The sequence below is a fragment of the Orbicella franksi genome, chromosome 15 (assembly GCF_964199315.1).
Source record: "Orbicella franksi chromosome 15, jaOrbFran1.1, whole genome shotgun sequence".
NCBI lineage: Eukaryota > Metazoa > Cnidaria > Anthozoa > Scleractinia > Merulinidae > Orbicella > Orbicella franksi.
This window is the reverse complement of record NC_138159.1, coordinates 21,451,923-21,470,259: the sequence shown is the minus strand read 5'-3', so window position 1 is coordinate 21,470,259 and position 18,337 is coordinate 21,451,923. Positions and strand designations below refer to the sequence as shown.

Below are 18,337 nucleotides of genomic sequence, written 5' to 3'. Positions count from 1 at the left end.
CCCACTTTACATGTGTGTATTGAAGGGTTAAATTCAGGTAGCCGCGCTGTACGTGAACAACAGCAGCAACATGTAAATTATAATGATTACAGAATGACATTCCATAAAATTACCATCTGCATTGTTATTGGAATAAACAATTTGAATGACTAAACTTCGCGGGTTTTCCAGATCGTAAATATTAACTTTTGTTGAGAAAATGTTTCATCGTTTTCTTGCCGCGCCTTACAAACCAAATAAATTCATAGGCAGAGAAGCAATTTTTGTCCCTACTCGATTGGGAATAGTTTTAAGTTAAGATTAAAATACTGTTTACCACACAGTCGGATTCAAAAAACTATTTCGTTGAAGTAAGAGATATCTAACCTGTCACCGGTACATACACTATTCGGTAGACATAAAACCTATCGGCTAGTCACTCCCAGACATCATCCATGGTGTATGATCAATTCATGCATCTTGAGGTTACTAACAGTCCACCCAGGCCTCAGCTGCACTTCGTGACTGAAAAAGCGTTCTACCTGGAATAAATGAAAACAATTTATCAGCATTCAGTTACAGCAATATTGCCTATCACTATTTTACGAATAATTTGTCGTTTCATTACGAACAAACAAACGATGACATATAAAAGGGACTACGTCACGGCTGAGTTAAGTCTATGTTATTTCTTTTAGCCAAATACTCGCTATGAAACACGACCTTTGCGAAAATTTATTCTATAGATCTAACTGACCAAACCATAGCTTCATTACAAACAAATCCCTGGGCGTTATAATTAAAGGTGACAAACAAACGAGATTAAGTTTAAAAACTGTCCATGTCTAACAGTTTTTCAAAAACCCATATCGCAATCCGTTTCAATATAGGTTTTTGAAAACTTGAGAAATTTTCTTTCAAAAGCACAATTCCATAGGCCTTTAAAACAGCGCTCTTATATTGTAATTTTGCTACATCATTTCTTCACTGTTTCTAAATTATTAGTTATTTTTATATTTCACTCAATTTGGCGGCCATTTTTCGAATGTCAAAATTTGGCTTTCATTCTTGACACAGCTCCTTTAAGCACCATTCGGTAAATACTTCATAACCTTAAAAATTCATTAAGTACCGTAAATCCTCGAATTAGCGCCCCCTCGAACATGCGACCCCTTCGAATAAGCGCCCCTCCTATCGGCCGAAATTTAAAATAAGTGCCCCCCTCCCCTCCCTCCACTTTGTGGACGAGTACTGAGACAACAAAGGATGTATAGTTTACGTCATGTAGTATTAGATTTGTACATTGTTTCAGTTTCCGAACACGTTTAGTGAACACATTAAGCACTAATGGGGGGGGTGCCGCGATTTAAGAATGGCTGACCGTTAGGATCGAGAAACGCCGGTCAACGTCCCATTTGACAAATCGCTCATATTTTGCCCAAAGATACCCTTAGGTGAGCTAATTCTAAAAATCATATTTAAAGGTTCCAGTGAATTTTTATTTTTCAGAAATTCGCGAAAATTTGAAAGCGCGGTCAAAGTGCGGTTTCTCGTGTAATAAAATGACCGAAATAAGGTGCGAGGACGAAGCGCTGCTAAAGTCTTAAAATAAACTCAATTGACTTCAAACTTCACACAAATGTGGAACAACCACTCTAATTTATTCCTCGCTTTAAACTAATCTCAGATATGTTGATATAGTGGTTTTCCGAACCATTTTAAAAACAGCTATGAAGCGTGTGAAAAATAACGGTAAAATATAGGTCATGTTTAACAGCATAAAAATGCATCTGGTACCTCACTTTCCGATTATTTTGCTTGACAGCCTTAAAATATCATTATGAAAGATATACCATGCCAAGTTTCATGCTCGAACTCGCAGTATTTCCTTTTGTGAAAAACGAAAATCTATGTCAATGTGTTGGGCGCAAATAACACAATAATTATGCACGAACCAGAGACAAATCAATTTCAATGGCGAAAGTAACAGGCTATCATTAATTAGAATCCCGTCAATTCACTGCTATCAGTAGAAACATAATGTCCACTGCATAAAAACTGTTTTTAGACGTTTTCGAACCATTGCGCGTTAACTTTGTTTAATTTCGTGTCTGCCGTCATGTCTAGTTTGTCATCGCGTGTATTTCCTTAATGTCAACAACACGTGAATGGTTGTCATAACAAACGCAAGAGATTTCCTGGAACCTAAATGTTTTCGATTCACCAAAACGCTTTAAGTTCGTTAAGACACAATAATGGGTCAACTTGGAATGCTTTTTAGCATCAAGGACGTTAAAGGACTGTAAATTAATCGAGTTGAAATATCTTGAAGCAAATCAAAATCGCGCCCTTATTCTAATTTGGTAAACAGCCGATCTCCGTTCAAGTTCAAGAAGTCGAGAGGTTAATCCGGCAATGTATTACCGGTACAACAACAAAATCAAACCGAGGTCATCAAAAGTGTACGTTTAAAAGTGTAGTGGCAAGTTCCAAATAAATTTCGCCTATATAAATTGGAAACAAGATGTGAAACGGTCTGACCCAAAACAAATAAACAAAATATTAATACGACTAATTTAACCCGAAAATGTTACAGAAAACATACCTAAAAGCCGTCAATTCCCCTCGATACCACTCCGCATTGCCTTAAAGAGCCCAAGCTTTCTGCTGTAAGAATCAGGGGCCTCATGAATCTGTATTTATTATATCGGCAACCATGCTGCGTGGCTGATATTCGAGACTCAGTAAAAGTTGTCGCACAACAGTACGAGCAGCCCAGTCACGCTTTCACTGCTCTTGCGCAAATGTTCAACATTTCGCAATTTACATAAACCGACTACAAGTTTAAAGTAGTGTCAGTAGATTGAAATGCGCTTTTTAAAGCTGTCCTATCGCGGAACAATTATTTCTTGTTTTTGAATGGCTTTTAGTTGTAGCTACAGTCGGGGAGGAGGGGAGAGGGTATTCCCGGAAATTTCGGATATCTGTATGCCGTGGAAGATTAAGTGGTCTCCAGCTCTTAACGCCAACACTGAAACACTAGATGATTCTCGAAGTATCACAGGGGTCACTAAGCTAAATAATTTTGAGTGTAGCTCCACTGAGTCAATTAACCGTTGGCGTGCATATTGCATTGACCGTGGACAGGTGGAAAAACAGTTAAACCGGAAAAGCCTGTTGCACATTGTAATTTAGCGTTGTCCAACACGCAGTCGGTCTGGTTGTAATGTTAATCGTATTTGAGAGAATCTCAAGTTTTCTTTCGACACATACTGGGGTGACATACTACTAGATGGGCGTGGCCGGGAGCCACGAGTCAAGTCAGTCAACTCGCCATGCTTAACCGAGAGGAGTGACTGCGACCTTAACATCAGTGCCATTATCAACGGGTGTGACCGAGGAAGCGTCTGCTGAGGTTTCCATAGATAGTAACCATGCACGGTAGGGGTGTATTGATGTCTTCAAGGCCGCTGCATTCGTGTCTTTTATAGGCTGTCTACTTTAGAGAGGCACTTGTCGCTGGAGAAATGTACTCAGTCTCTGGAGAGCTATTCCCTTATGGACTTAGCCAAAATGTGCTACAAACCTTGCTTGGAGCAGGCGTTGGCGCTTAACTCAAAGCCACAATAGGTCACCAGGAAGCTCTCGTTGTTTTAAAAAAGGTTTGGGCTCTCAGGGCAGTCGTGACAAGGAGCAATCGTATCTTATGGCAAAATTCCGCGTTGGTCAAACGACAGGCCGAAAGGTTGACGCCGAACTGGTGGCGCGTGAATGCGCAGTGCCCGGGATCCTTATAATATTCGTCTTTTTCAGGTGCTAGTTTTTCTCTCACCTAAGTGCCGCGATGCGCCAAAGCGATCCTGATGAGATGCATGTTCAGGCATCTGAAGAGGAGAGAAATTTTAGTCAGGCAAAGAAAGTTGTAGAAATACTCCAGCTCCAGCATCCTTTGGTACACGACCAGCAAGACTCCTGTGCCTTGGCGATGGAGGGTGACCTAAAGAACCTGAAACTGTGTATGCTACCGTGCGGGTGCGAAGACATGGGACTAGATATACCTCTCCCACTCGTGTGCGGAAAAGCTCCAAACTCGGTGCCTCTGAAGTATTTTACTAACAACTGCACTTGGCGGAGGTATTTTTAGGAACTGCCGGTGTTTGGCTTCTTCGGTATTTAGCAAACACCTCTTGCGGGGGGAAGGGGGGAGGGGGGAGGATCGTTAAATTTTTGTAGAGAAGGGGAGGGAGTAGAGGAGGAAGACACTTAAGAGGAAAAACTAACGGCCGAATCGTCTCAACCTCATTCCCAGGGTCTCTCATCTCACCACCCCACTGGAGCGAGCTCAGCATCAGTTCATTAGAATAACACAGAGGCCTATTAGGGTAAAGCGTAGGGACAATCTGCAGTCCTTCTACTAGTGGCTCACTATCACTCTTCCCGGTTAAGCATGGCAAATTGACTGACTTGACTCGTGGCTCCCGGCCACGCCCATCTAGTAGTATGTCACCCCAGTATGTGTCGAAAGAAAACTTGAGATTCTCTCAAATACGATTAACATTACAACCAGACCGACTGCGTGTTGGACAACGCTAAATTACAATGTGCAACAGGCTTTTCCGGTTTAACTGTTTTTCCACCTGTCCACGGTCAATGCAATATGCGCGCCAACGGTTAATTGACTCAGTGGAGCTACACTCAAAATTATTTAGCTTAGTGACCCCTGTGATACTTCGAGAATCATCTAGTGTTTCAGTGTTGGCGTTAAGAGCTGGAGACCACTTAATCTTCCACGGCATACAGATATCCGAAATTTCCGGGAATACCCTCTCCCCTCCTCCCCGACTGTAGCTACAACTAAAAGCCATTCAAAAACAAGAAATAATTGTTCCGCGATAGGACAGCTTTAAAAAGCGCATTTCAATCTACTGACACTACTTTAAACTTGTAGTCGGTTTATGTAAATTGCGAAATGTTGAACATTTGCGCAAGAGCAGTGAAAGCGTGACTGGGCTGCTCGTACTGTTGTGCGACAACTTTTACTGAGTCTCGAATATCAGCCACGCAGCATGGTTGCCGATATAATAAATACAGATTCATGAGGCCCCTGATTCTTACAGCAGAAAGCTTGGGCTCTTTAAGGCAATGCGGAGTGGTATCGAGGGGAATTGACGGCTTTTAGGTATGTTTTCTGTAACATTTTCGGGTTAAATTAGTCGTATTAATATTTTGTTTATTTGTTTTGGGTCAGACCGTTTCACATCTTGTTTCCAATTTATATAGGCGAAATTTATTTGGAACTTGCCACTACACTTTTAAACGTACACTTTTGATGACCTCGGTTTGATTTTGTTGTTGTACCGGTAATACATTGCCGGATTAACCTCTCGACTTCTTGAACTTGAACGGAGATCGGCTGTTTACCAAATTAGAATAAGGGCGCGATTTTGATTTGCTTCAAGATATTTCAACTCGATTAATTTACAGTCCTTTAACGTCCTTGATGCTAAAAAGCATTCCAAGTTGACCCATTATTGTGTCTTAACGAACTTAAAGCGTTTTGGTGAATCGAAAACATTTAGGTTCCAGGAAATCTCTTGCGTTTGTTATGACAACCATTCACGTGTTGTTGACATTAAGGAAATACACGCGATGACAAACTAGACATGACGGCAGACACGAAATTAAACAAAGTTAACGCGCAATGGTTCGAAAACGTCTAAAAACAGTTTTTATGCAGTGGACATTATGTTTCTACTGATAGCAGTGAATTGACGGGATTCTAATTAATGATAGCCTGTTACTTTCGCCATTGAAATTGATTTGTCTCTGGTTCGTGCATAATTATTGTGTTATTTGCGCCCAACACATTGACATAGATTTTCGTTTTTCACAAAAGGAAATACTGCGAGTTCGAGCATGAAACTTGGCATGGTATATCTTTCATAATGATATTTTAAGGCTGTCAAGCAAAATAATCGGAAAGTGAGGTACCAGATGCATTTTTATGCTGTTAAACATGACCTATATTTTACCGTTATTTTTCACACGCTTCATAGCTGTTTTTAAAATGGTTCGGAAAACCACTATATCAACATATCTGAGATTAGTTTAAAGCGAGGAATAAATTAGAGTGGTTGTTCCACATTTGTGTGAAGTTTGAAGTCAATTGAGTTTATTTTAAGACTTTAGCAGCGCTTCGTCCTCGCACCTTATTTCGGTCATTTTATTACACGAGAAACCGCACTTTGACCGCGCTTTCAAATTTTCGCGAATTTCTGAAAAATAAAAATTCGCTGGAATCTTTAAATATGATTTTTAGAATTAGCTCACCTAAGGGTATCTTTGGGCAAAATATGAGCGATTTGTCAAATGGGACGTTGACCGGCGTTTCTCGATCCTAACAGTCAGCCATTCTTAAGCTTTAGGATCAGCTTTTTATGTCAATAAACAGCTTATGTTGGTGTTTACGCGCAGATGATATATTAAAAAAATGATCATGTCAGGCTACGATTTAGGAAAAATTAAATAAGCGCCCCCCGCCCCCCTCCCTCGAATAAACGCCCTCGTCTTCTGCTAAATTTGAAATAAGCGCCAAGGGCGCTAATTCGAAGACTTACGGTATTTAAAAGGAGTAATAGCTTAACAGAAAGGGTAGCACACACACGAGAGCGCGTTAGACGAAGGATAAGACACCACAGTAAGACGTTATATTTCTGAAGCCTCTATTTTCATTGGGCCGATGTAATCGCTGTACCCGCTTCCTCTCTTATTTTAAGGCTGATTGTATACTTGTGACTTGTTAGTGATCTATTGTCTTAACAATCATGAATGAAGTAGCTCGTTCCGAGGGAAAGTGTGGAAGCTGTGTGCCGGAGAATGAATCACAACCAAAGACTAAAGTACTAGGTCATGCTTGCTTGTTGTGTATAATTTTGTTAAAAAAAAAAAACATAAAAAAATAGTAACTTAAGGCTGCCGCACACTAGCCGATTTTTTGTCGCGACTAACCGCGTTGAGGCTTAGGGCCGAGTCATCCAAAATCAAGATGGCGCCTATTCCACTGACGTGACTCTCGTGACATTTCCTAATTGGTTAAGGAGTGCGCGAGCCCCGACAAATTGTCTTGGTCCACCGCACACTAGCCGACAAGGCCCGACAAGACGTTTTGAGATCTAGAACCGTCAGATATCGCCCGACAAGCCCCGATCATGTCGCAGACTTGTCTGAATTCACCGTACACTAGACGACAGAGTGAAGATTTTTTGTCGGCCGAGAAAAAATCGGCCAGTGTGCGGCGGCCTTTAATCTCTTTTATTTTCTGTCAAGTTCAAGACCCATGATCGGACGGATGAACTTTCGACAGAAAGTAGCGTAGCTAATGTTGGCTTTCCTTTTCATTTTGAAGCCAAAAAAAAAATATGCCCATTTCATATTGACCTGGGAGAGGGGGGGGTGCGTGGCGGGGCTCAATAAGTGTGAGTTCAACAGCAATAGTGGCCAAATGTCGTGACTTTTCAAAGTTATTGGGGAACATAACGTGACTTCACGTCCTTAGATTTTCTTTCCTTTTTTTCTGAAAAATACCAGCAATCCAAGATGGCGGATCCAAGATGTATGATGTCATTTTTATGATTTCATCATACCTAAACAACATTATGAAAACTATCTTGCAGTAATAAAAGGAACCAAAACGAAACGGAAAACAAACAAACGCTATTTGATTCAATTTTGTGGAGATCATTCCCGCTCCACAGTCTAGATGAACACACGTTCGGTTACGGGTCGGAACTTTTCTTTCTTGCCTTCTTGTTTTGTGTTTGGATGCCCCTGTTCACTGTTTTGACCGCTTAAAACTTTTAAAGAACGGGAAAAGATATAAGCAAGGCCTAAAATAATATGCTCTTGTTTAAGAGATTAATTTCTTCACCTGACTTCCAAGTATAAAATAATTCTCTAGGAGACATATTGAATAGACATTTAATTCTTTCACCAAGGCAAAATGAAATTGCAGCATGACTAACAGTGAAGATAAATTTTGCAAGACGACGCAGTTGTACCAATCATGTCTAGATTGTCACGTGACTCCAAAAGAAGCTCCCTAAGCTCTCAGTAAAATACATGTTTCACGAATTCCAGCAGCCAGAAAAAAACACAGAAGGATGCATAGATGTGTTGAAATACACATAGCAGATTAAAGTGCCCCTATGATCAAATTCTCGATATCCACTTTCGTACGCAATAGGTCTTTCCTAATTATGTTGCCAAATTTCAATCTATTACGAACATCAGAACTCACGTTTTTTGGGCCTTTACTTCCGAGAATTTGCGGCCGCAATTAAATTTCTTCGTTCCAAGTCTTGATTGAGAATTGGAGTAAATGACGTCATTTTCTCAAAAATACTGCATGGGTTGAAATTATGAAACAATTTAGTACAGCAATTCCCATAAAGAATAACAAAAACTTTGGCTCTTATATTCGTGCAATTTTTCTACACTAATTGTTATTATAATTGCATCCCGTGTGGTATTTTTGAGCAAATGACGTCATTTACTCCAATTCTCAACCAAGACTTGGAACAAGGAAAATTAATGGCGGCCGTAAATTCTCGGAAATGAAGGTCCAAACAACGTGAGTCCTAATGTTCGTAATAGATTGAAATTTGGCAACATATCTAGGAAAGACCTATTGTGTACGAAAATGTAAAAAAATGGATATCGAGAATTTGATCATAGCAGCACTTTACATGAATCCTCTGAGAAATTTTGTTAAATTGCAAACGCATAATTTAGGCCAAAATTTATCCTTGGTTCTGAATCTAAAACTTTCAAGATATCAATGACATATTCACAAAAAATTTTGCAGCATTCAAATGCTAAATAGGCAGAAGCTGTGATATTTGAGTGATTATTGGTATCGCAAATCGAATGTGTACTGCGTGGTGTAGTGGAGATCATTGTCACTCTTCAATCCGGATTTCAAGACGGTCACAGGTTCGAATAGAGGAATTTTATTTTTTCCTTTTTCTTTCCTTTTTATCTTTTTATTTTACTTCTGTTGTTTTTCAACGGACGCACTTGTTTACTGTTTCTACCCCTTTCAAAATATTGAGATAGAATTTACAAAAAATCATAAAAGTAAACAATCAAAGAGTAACTGTCCGTGGTTGACTAGTAATTTCTCGGACTGACGACAAGTCAACTCAGTCAGGGCGGTAAATCAGCATTGAGATGAAGGTATGAATAATTCCACCGGATTAAATTTATAATTTCGTAATACTAGCAATAATGATAAATATTGCATAAAACGTACAACAGTTTTTAAAGACATGTTTCGGCATGCTTATGCCATCTTCAGTTTAATAGAGTGACTAATGATACGTGACACAAGTTATATACTACAAAATATGAATAAATTATTTACAATATGCATTACAAAACAGTGGAAACGGAAATTACAGAGTTAAAAAGGTGTTGAAGTGATGTAACTGTTTGTTAAGGTCAGGTTTGTTCTTACTAATATAAAAGGCTTCTTTAAGTTTAAGATCAATAGAGCTATTCGCTGAGTCTAAGATGCGAAAACAAGAAGGTGTGTACATGCCCCTGCATGAAGAAAATTGAGAAAGATGTTTAAAAATATGCGAGTTTTTATCGCTTACTGTATGTTCTTTAATCCTGGTACAAAAATGGCAACTGGTTTCACCAATATAACAGGAATTACATCCCGCACAAGTAAATTGATAAACTACCATGGATTTTAGAGCATCAGGAGTACGATCTTTAAAACTGAACATATTCTTGATTTTGAAAGAAGTAAAAACTAATTTGATATTAAGATCCGTTTCACAAAAACGTTTAAGTAATTGCCGTAGTTTGAGTTCCGTTATTCTAGAGTACTGGCCGATAAAAGGAAGCTTAAAATAGCGTATATTGTTTTCATCATTAACGTTGCGGCTTTTTTGATCAGAAGGCTTGTTAAGATACCGCTTGAAGGTTTTTTCAATGATGTGTGAAGGAAACGAGTTACGTTTTAGAGTGTCCGAAAGCTTGATCAAATCGTTTTCAAAACAGGAAGAAGTGTTGTTGATTTTATAAGTTCGGTCAATGAGAGTACGGACAAGGCCAATTTTATAGCGAAACGGAGTGAAACTAAAAAAATTTGTTAAGAGACCAGTGTAGGTTTTTTTTATGAAAAACTGAAAAAACGCAGTCATGCGAAGAGTTGTCAATCAGATCATAATATTATAATTCTTAAGCCCGACAAAGGTAATGGCGTAGTTATTTTAGACCGTACCGTTTATTTAGATTCTTGTTTTAATATACTTAATGATAAGACTAAGTTTAAACTTTTAGATAACGATCCTACTTTATTAAGAGAAGGCAGGCTTAAACGTTTTATTACTCAACTTAAGAAAAAGCGTTCTATCGATGATGATACCTATTGCAACATATTTCCTAAGGGTTCACAACCAGCAAAATTCTATGGCCTTCCGAAATTACATAAGAAACGCGATAATCATAGGCAACCACCTCTTAGACCCATTGTATCCTCTATTGGAGCTTACAATTATAATTTAGCTAAGTACTTAAGTTCTCTTCTTGTTCCGCTTTTGCCTGATAAATATTCGGTTAAGGATTCCTTTTCTTTTGTTGAAGAGCTCAGGAGTTTCGATTTTAACAACAAGTTCCTTATTTCCTTCGATGTTGAAAGCCTTTTTACAAACATTCCGCTAAATGAAACTATCGATATTGCCGTTGACCTTATTTTGAAACATCATCCCAAATTTTCCATCAAAAAACCCGACCTTAAGAAATTGTTTTCATTTGCCACATCCGAGACTCAATTCCTTTTCAATGGTAAATTTTATGATCAAGTCGATGGGGTAGCTATGGGCTCCCCTTTAGCACCTATTTTAGCTAATCTTTTTCTTGGATTTCACGAAGAAACATGGCTAAATAATTTTAACAAGGCCGACATCTTACTCTATAGGCGTTATTTTGACGATACTTTTTGCGTTTTTAAAAATGAGCGGGATGCCATGTCTTTCTTTGAATTCATCAATTCTCAACATCCCAACATCAAATTTACTTTCGGGAAACAGAACGACGGTAAACTTTCCTTTTTGGATGTTCTGATTGACAACTCTTCGCATGACTGCGTTTTTTCAGTTTTTCATAAAAAAACCTACACTGGTCTCTTAAGAAATTTTTTTAGTTTCACTCCGTTTCGCTATAAAATTGGCCTTGTCCGTACTCTCATTGACCGAACTTATAAAATCAACAACACTTCTTCCGGTTTTGAAAACGATTTGATCAAGCTTTCGGACACTCTAAAACGTAACTCGTTTCCTTCACACATCATTGAAAAAACCTTCAAGCGGTATCTTAACAAGCCTTCTGATCAAAAAAGCCGCAACGTTAATGATGAAAACAATATACGCTATTTTAAGCTTCCTTTTATCGGCCAGTACTCTAGAATAACGGAACTCAAACTACGGCAATTACTTAAACGTTTTTGTGAAACGGATCTTAATATCAAATTAGTTTTTACTTCTTTCAAAATCAAGAATATGTTCAGTTTTAAAGATCGTACTCCTGATGCTCTAAAATCCATGGTAGTTTATCAATTTACTTGTGCGGGATGTAATTCCTGTTATATTGGTGAAACCAGTTGCCATTTTTGTACCAGGATTAAAGAACATACAGTAAGCGATAAAAACTCGCATATTTTTAAACATCTTTCTCAATTTTCTTCATGCAGGGGCATGTACACACCTTCTTGTTTTCGCATCTTAGACTCAGCGAATAGCTCTATTGATCTTAAACTTAAAGAAGCCTTTTATATTAGTAAGAACAAACCTGACCTTAACAAACAGTTACATCACTTCAACACCTTTTTAACTCTGTAATTTCCGTTTCCACTGTTTTGTAATGCATATTGTAAATAATTTATTCATATTTTGTAGTATATAACTTGTGTCACGTATCATTAGTCACTCTATTAAACTGAAGATGGCATAAGCATGCCGAAACATGTCTTTAAAAACTGTTGTACGTTTTATGCAATAAATTTATAATTATTTGACAGCAGCTAAGCAAGGTTACCAAAATATCCACGTTGGACGATTATTATTCTTATTGTGTTCACAGTAGGAGCCATAGTTCTTAAATTATTTCAAAACGTTTATAACATTCTCAAACGGCAATCGCGTTTGGTTTGTCACGTGACCACAAGTAACGAAGGTCCTATAGAACAATGAAGGCACGAGCAAAGAAAATTTACATTTTGATTAACCGAAACAAACGAATAATTTTCCTCTCTTACTCTCGCAACATTTTTGCAACGAAATATAGAACACTTTCTCCATGTTTCTGTCAAATTACAGAAACACTTGTGAAAGTTTGACGAACACGAAAAAGATGTGGAAACATTCGCCTGAGCCTCGCATTCCTATAACTCGAAAAAACAAGGAGATTGTTTCTGTATTTTGAATGGCTTTTCACGCATTTTCTCCTGAGTTGGGTTATCATAAGAAAAGTGAACGAAAACGATATTCAATCGCATATAATCCTCTGAAAAATTATTATAGTTATCTACGCCACCCTCCCCCAAAAATGCCGCGAACGACAGAAAATTCTACTTAAAGGGCCCTAGTCAGCCACACCTTTGTTTTTGCTTTCATGTGAGCGTTTGGCTACTATATTTTATTCGGAGCATGTCGAAACGACGGAAATCACAGTGAAACTTTTAAAGATAATTACACAGACCCAATACACTTCCTTCCAATGTGGATAAATCTAAAATAGTATGGAACTTATAAAGCTGTGCCAGTTGACAAGAGTTCTCTCAAATCTAATTTCAGGAGGATAACAGAGCAACTGAGTCAGGTTACGTTTCGGATCGATCAATGCATAAGAACAAGTGTTTACCTGGGTCCTGGACTTCGATAAAATCATCAATCTTGAATGACGGTAAATCCGTTCATCCTCTTCTTGCTTTGTCCTAGTTTGTATCCGCCTGAAAATGAGAAAGACTGGTCAGAAAGATTTAGATCAGAGTAATGGCTGGCATTGTGTGCTGACTGGTTCCTAACACAAGGTACCTGGCCAATGTACCCTGGTAAGACACTTTACCCTCAGAAAGCGGCTGTCTCAGCCTAGGAGTATAAATGGGTACTACAGTTCTGTTCTAACCTCCTATGTAGACGCTCTTTGGGCTCGTCACAGAATCTGAATTTGCTGGGTGGAAGCAACCTTTTACAAGTCAGTTCTTACACCCAGCTCTTGTAAAAAGCCCAAATCCATTCGATAGTCCAGGTTTCAAAACAAGTCCTAATATTTTGTATCTCTTTTGTGGGACCAAGTCTTTGCATCACAGATCAAGAAACTCAGGAAGAGAATTTGCTGGGTGGAACCAACCCATTTACAGGTCAGCCTTTACACCCATCTCCTGTACAAAGCTCAAGATCCATTCAGTCATGAAGACAGTCCAGGTTCCGAAACAAGTTCTCATTTTGTACCATTTTTTGTGGGACCAAGTCTATGCTTCATAGATCAAGAAACTCAGGAAGAGATTTTTGGTGGAACCAGCTCCCTTGAGGGCCAGTTCTTACACCCATCTCCTGTACGAAGCCCAAGATCCATTCAGCCCATGAAGACAGTCCTGGCTCCAACACAAGTTCTTATTTTTCACCTGTTTTTTATGGGACCAAGTCTGGGCCTCACAGATCATGAAACTCAGGAAGAGATTTTGCTGGATGGAACCAACCCTTTTACAGGTGAGTTCTTTTACCCAAGATATCTCTTGTACTATGCTCAACTGATCCATTCAGCACTAGTGGTGCAACGATTAATCGAATTCTCCATTAATTGCGATTATGACCATTCGGTTCGATTCACAATTCTTTGATTCCTCGTTTTGATTTTGCATACCTTTCTCAGAGTGCCCTCAGTGAGTTATTATATTGTGAAGTCAGAATCCAGAACTCTTTAAAATGTGCGTTTTTGATTGACGAGTAAACATCCAAACATGACACCATGTCTCTACGTCACAGATCAAGAAACTTTTTACAAGTCAGTTCTTACACCCTGATCTCTTGTTAAAAGCTCAAGATCCATTCAACGTATGAGGACAGTCCAAGTTCCCAAACAAGTCCTAACTTTTGACCTTTTTTGTGGGACCAAGCCTCTGCCTCATAGATCAAAAAACTCAGGAAGAGAATTTGCTGAATGGAACCACCCTTTTACAGGTCAGTTCTCGCACCCATCTCTTGTACAAAGCTCAAGATCCATTCAGTGCATGCAGACAGTCCAGGCTCCAAAACAGGTTTCTTATCTTGTAACTTGTTTTTTTTTTTTGTGGGACCAGTTCTTCGCTTCACCAATCAGAAAATTCAAAAAGAGAATTTGCTAGGTAGAACCAATCCCCATCTGGCCCAGTTCTTTCATTATACACATATCTCTTGTTCAAAAGGTCCATTTGGTACATGCAAAAAGTCCAGGTTCCTAAAAAAGTTTCTTAGATAATATCTTGTTAGTGTGATTCTGATGTTAGACTTATCTTTCTTGTCATATCGTACATCTAGAACTGAAATGTCCCCAGTAACTCTGTGATCACAGGCCAATATGTACACTTACCATACTGCTCTGATAGTCCAGCTCAGTGATCGTTAAGATACGATGCTTAATTTGAATCTCCAGAAATTGTTAGGGGTCTTCACATAAGTCCCAATCCCTCTTCTATTATCTTCCCAGTGTTACAGATCCCTTGATCAAACAAAAAACAACATTAGTTTTAAAGGTCAAACTGATTCATCTGCCTAATATATCAAGTTAAATTGAAGCACACAAGTTTGGACCTGAAAAAAATAGCTATCTGGTTCAGCCGATTCCCATTTAGCAATTATAATACTATTACCCTGGGAACTCAATGTTTGCTTTAGTATTCTCTCATAACCCATTTTTGGCTGATCTATTTAACTTTAATACCAATAAAACTTTAAACCATTGACAGTTTTGCTTCAGGTGTCCATATAGCCTAAATTAGGCAAGTCAAATTATTCTCACATTTTGATTAGTTCTTACTTATGACTGGATGATTAAAACACTTCTTGGCTCCTCTACTAGTTAAAACAGACTCCATGTTGCCATGCACTTGTTCAGTAAAAGTTCACAGAAGACATCAAAATGTGGCAAGAACATCAGTGACACACTCAGCTATCGCCTTGTGCCCCGTTTTTTTTGTCACCACATTTTGACGTCATCTGCAATCTACTACTGAACAGATGCACAGCAACATTTGTTAACAATCTATTTGTTTAATTGGCAATTTTAATGAAAAAGATTTTTCTCAATTTTCAGATAGATTGCTATGGGACCTTATGAAAAAAAAAATTAAAAAAATTAATTGGAAACATTGAATCTTTGAAACAAAGTCATTATTAAGCTCTAACTGACAGCTGTCACCAGACTCATCAAGATGTCACACGGTTGTTACCTGAAGCAGTGATCAGGACACAAGCACAGATGGTTTATTGTTGAGATATTTTTAGTTTTGTATTGGATCTTCTGCCTGCAGTTTGAGTACAGCTGTAGCTGTGCATTTGGAAAGTTTTAGCTAATATTTTTCATGTCATCAAAGTGTACTTCCAGGCCTGTGCTCTAGAAGCACCCAGGTGCCACAGGCAACTAACTTTGCCTTTAAGCGACTGCAAAAACTTACTTTTTTCATATAAGCTGAAGTGCTGGGCACTTTTAGGCTCCTAGTAATTCTTCTTAGACCACAGCACTGACTTTTAAAATAAATCCATACAGAATTGGCATTAAGCTTATTCCTATAGCTAAATTTAACACATCTGCTAAAGTTTATTTGTATCATAGTAACCTTAAATGGATAATCAAAGTGCTTACTGATTGGAGAACTTACCTCTTCTTCACTAAAAGTCTGCTTTCCTTACTGGTTCTGCAACTACATGTAAGCCAAGCTTGTGTTGTATTGCATCAGGAGAGAATGGTGTTTGGATGTTTAGACAAACCAAGTCCTAAAACCTAAGGAAGGAAATTGTACATACAAGGGTGAAGTTACTGAAAACAAGAGGAAGCTTTTGGCTGCTGCCATTTTGAATTTTGAATTTCTACGTTTAGAGTAGTCTGCATGTAGCTGTACCGATGCTTGTAGATAAGGGTAATTTCAATGGAATGTCGATCGCTGATATCCATTGACACTTGGTGTATGGCATCTGCAGATTGCAAACTGTCAACAGCACACTGCAGACTGGAGATTTTTTACCTAATAATGTACTTCCATTTATGTTACCAAAAGCTAACAGTAAACAAGCTAAACTGAGCACTATTCAGGTTAAGCTGAGCACTATTTAGGCTAACCTGACATCTATTCAGGCTAACCTGAGCGCTATTTAGGCCTAAGTGTAGTCTGCAACTGGTGTCTGCAAATGTAATACACTGGTTGACACTCTACTGTGGGTGCCTTTAGTAGACATGATCATAGTGTATGACATTTGCAGACTACAGACTGCAGAATTTTCAACTAATATATGAAGGTTATGTCGTATTCCCCTTTCCATTTTTGAAAGCGAAAGGTAAACAGGCTAATGTGAGAACTATTCAGGCTAACCTGAGTGATATTCAGGCTAACTGGAGTACCATTTAGCCTTAAATGTAGTCTGCAGTCTGCAAATCAAATACACCAACATGATCCAAGCAAGAGCGTCCTTTGTTTCCCTTTATAAATTATCTAAGAACTAAGAATCTGTACAAAATACGGCCTGTAGCTGATCCAAACAGAGAAACAAGTAACGATTTTGATTTTAAAAGTTAAATATTACAGCTTTATTAGAAGTTACCTAATCAGCTTGATGTAAACAGACTCATCTCTAATGGGGACAATTTTCCACTATTTATCTTTCACACGTGCAAGATGGCGGAGACGAACTACGCTCGCAAAGATCAGAGGGAAAAAGCGGTTGGCAGACAGGAGGGAGAGGGGGGGAGAGGGGTTGTCTGCGCAGCGGGTGGAAGGGGTGGGGGAGGGCAAGCCGTCCCCAACAACTGTGGATCACCAAATTCCACCATTATCAAAGAGTTTAAGGTTTAGTTATTCAACAAGACACGAAAAACTTCGGCTCATCTTCTTGCGAACATTATAAATGCAGAACCGCAAATAATTCCAACTGACGAATTCCTGGATGACTGCTTGTTTGTTTGATTGTAGGAAACTGTTGAAAGGAATACCATGAAAGTGTTAGCATCAAGTTTTGCGGCGCGTTTGTTTCTTCCCCTAATAGGCTCGGATCCTGGGGAAAAAAATAAATGACCTTTTCAGAGTATGCTGAGTTATATGGTATCAGAGGCAACAGTATTCACAGGCTAGCTGAAATCCTGTTCACCTCTGTATTCAGCCGCCTCCGTAAACCCACTAGATTGCAAAGAATGTCAATTTTCCTCTATCAATCCGTTAAGCAAAATTAACGGTATGACATGTGCGAACCACGAGTACAGTAGAACCTACCGCTAACGGCCACCTCTCTACAACGGCCACTTTTTTGTATAAAAAAAAATAACAATAATAGCCACTCTACAATTTTGGGCAAAGATGGTCCCACACTCTGAGGCTTTAAGTTTCCACGCATGTAGTCCCATGCATCTCGGGTGCGAACAGATGATCCCATACTTCTCGGGCCAAGAAGAAGAATTAGAATACACATACTCCTAAAAACTCTATACAGATCCCTTGATCATTCATACTGACGAGAGAATACTTTCCCACTAATTTTCAAAACGCGGAAAAATTCAGTTCCTCAGGCTTCGTGTTAACGTCGCAGTTTCTCCCTACTTTAAGCGCTTTCTCCAGACGTTACATTGACTGTCCTTTCCTGTTCCAATTCTCTAACGCGTTTCCTTCCGAGTTTGGTCATGAACTTCAGCTTGCATCGTCTTTTACATCCTGTATTAACTACTTACGAGAATTTTCTTCAGTCTCTGTGTTCATTAACTTGACGTTTCCCGGTTGTGTTCCTCCCCCAACCCCGCTTTCCGTATTCCTTGTTTTGGCGCCACTCCCAGAGCTTTAACTGTATCTAATTTTTTTTTTCAATACGCTACTCCTAGTAAATTTGATCATCAGTTTAATTTGGTTATCTCTTGCCTCTTTTCACGTCTCCCCTTGTCCATTAGTTCGCGAGTTCCCTAGTGTGTGTCAGGTCCACCTCCCCCCCCCCCCCCCGCTTCTTAAAATGAAGTGGCGCTATATTTCGGCCTAGAAGCTCGAAATCCAACGTTTAAATATTTTCCTCTCCCCATTTCACTGAAAACCAAGACCATCACGAGTCAGTTTAGAGAATCC

The 18,337-nt window shown here is 38.9% G+C and overlaps 1 long non-coding RNA gene across 1 annotated transcript; it reads right to left on the bottom strand.

The window, feature by feature from the left end:
• Window positions 1-366: 366 nt before the first annotated feature.
• LOC145469382 (uncharacterized) lies at window positions 367-18,205 on the bottom strand. The gene is made up of 5 exons (XR_014042312.1): window positions 16,839-18,205; window positions 15,902-16,023; window positions 14,614-14,742; window positions 12,907-12,994; window positions 367-521 (listed from the first exon to the last, which is right to left on the bottom strand). It is a non-coding gene; the product is annotated as an uncharacterized LOC145469382 (long non-coding RNA).
• Window positions 18,206-18,337: the final 132 nt, after the last annotated feature.